The sequence below is a fragment of the Echinops telfairi genome, unplaced genomic scaffold, assembly GCF_000313985.2.
Source record: "Echinops telfairi isolate 266 unplaced genomic scaffold, ASM31398v2 ScPeMD7_7468;HRSCAF=8506_0, whole genome shotgun sequence".
NCBI lineage: Eukaryota > Metazoa > Chordata > Mammalia > Afrosoricida > Tenrecidae > Echinops > Echinops telfairi.
Genome location: NW_022111369.1, coordinates 54,341,787 through 54,343,873, shown reverse-complemented (window position 1 = coordinate 54,343,873; position 2,087 = coordinate 54,341,787).

Here is a 2,087-nt window from a genome sequence, read left to right as displayed (position 1 = left end):
CGGGTTCCTTTTTCCTTCGTCCTGCGTGGGGTGGGGGATGCTGAAGCCTTCCAGATCGGAACTGAAATTAAATCAACAGCAGGGTTGCCAGCGGAACTTAATTTTAGGATGGAAGTGTTGTCAGGCTGTAAGCAAGGCGTGTGTTTTCCTTTGGCGTGCTGTAGCTGTGTTTGATGTGGGGTAGGAGGGCCGCCTGGTTTGTGTTTACTCTGCTTTCTGGTGAGATGGAATTGAATCCACAGTGCTCGGCCTCAGAGGAACCGAAACAGACATAGTAACCTTTTCACATTCCTGATGGTCTGTCTGAGTGTTGACCGATTATAGGACTCTGGGGTAGGCTGTGGGGAGAGAGATAGGGCTTTCTATTGCCCTAAAGATCCGCAGTCTTGCAAACGCACGGGGCAGTTCTACTCTGTCCTGTCGAGTGGCTGCGAGTCGGAATCAACTGGATGCGGTGAGCCGGCTCTTGTGTTGAGTCAGTTGAGACAGTAAGGTAAGGTGCTTCTGGCTGCTAGTTCTCCGGGCCTAGGCCATGGACAGCCAAAAGAACACACAGGCGCGTGTGGGAGGAAGGGCAGCCTGGTGCTTTCTAAAGCAGGAGGGTAAGCCCTTCTCTTGCTCCCTGGGGCGCCTCGTGAGGGGGACCAATGCTGGGTAAAGTGGGAAATCCCTGGAAATGAGAGTGGGCTCAGGCACACCGAGGACTGTGGCCATGGCGAATGAGCCAGGAGCGCTTCCTGCCGTCAGGCATCAGGTGGCCACAGAAGGTGGTTCCTGTTTAAAAAAAACAAAAAGGCATAGTGCACCCACAGAAACACTCCCTGGGAGAGGGGGTGGCGCGTCTGGCACACAAGCGGGACCGTGTGCCATCGTGGTGGTTTGCCCAGTGAGCTCTCCTTCGTGGTGGCCCCGTGCACGGCCAAGCGAACCCCCACCCGCCCCCACCTTCCTCACAGCGGGTGTTCTGTTGGAGCCTCCATGCCCATATCTCATGCAGGGTCGTTTTGATGATGATTATTACTTTGTTTTTTGCTGCCCTTCTACTTTACCAAGCCTGGTGTGCTTCTCCAGAGACTGGTCTCTCCTGGCAACATGTCCAAAGCAGGAGAGATGAAGCCTCCCCATCCTCCCTTCCGTGATTTGTCCTTTCTTCCGGCAGTCCACGGTGCTTCCAGTATTCTCCTCCCATTCAAATGCCCCAGGGGTCCCTTGTCGCTTTCCCACGCGGTCGAGGCGATGGGAGATGCCATGGGTGGGGCCAGGCGCACCTTCATCTCCAAGGTAGCCTCTTTGCGTTCTTCAGCGATGCTGAGCTACTGTTGCAGCAGATGCGCCCAATGCGCTTCCTCCTTATGAGAGTAAGCACGTGACAATGTGCAAGCTGCCGCAAACGTCAGAAGAACCGGGAGGATGGTGGACAGGTGGCGTTTCACTCTTGTTCGCAGGGACCCGACAACAATTCCTTCGAACTCAGTGGTTCTCGACCTTCCTCATGCCATGAACCTTTCATACAGGAAGATGATTTTCATTCATTCATAACTGTAATTTTGCTACTATTGTGAATCGGGTGACCCCTGTGTAAGGGTCGTTCGACCCCCCAAAGGGGTCACCACCCACAGGTTGAGAACTGCTGTTTTTTGTTTAGTTTTCCAAATACTTTTATTGGCGGCTCTTACATCTCTTATCACAATCCATACATTCATCCAGTGTGTCAAGCACATTTACACATATGCCGCCATCATCATTTTCAAAGCATTCTCTTCCCACTTGAGCCCCCGATAGCCACTCCCCATATCTTCCCCTTCCCTCCCCTGTCCGCCGTCCCTCATGAACCCTTGATAAGTTATAGATTACTTTTTCCATAGCTTACATAGCGTCCTCTGTCACCCCTCACCCACTTTTCCATTATTCGTCCCCCTGGGAAGGAGTTCTGGATACTTGTGATTGGTTCCCCCCTTCTCCTCCCACCCTACCCTAATCCTCCTGGTATCTCTACTCTCTTTGTTGGCCCTGAGGGGCTTATCTACCCTGGATTCCCTGTGTTGTGGGCTCTTATCTGTATCAGTGTGCATGCTCTGGTCTAATCC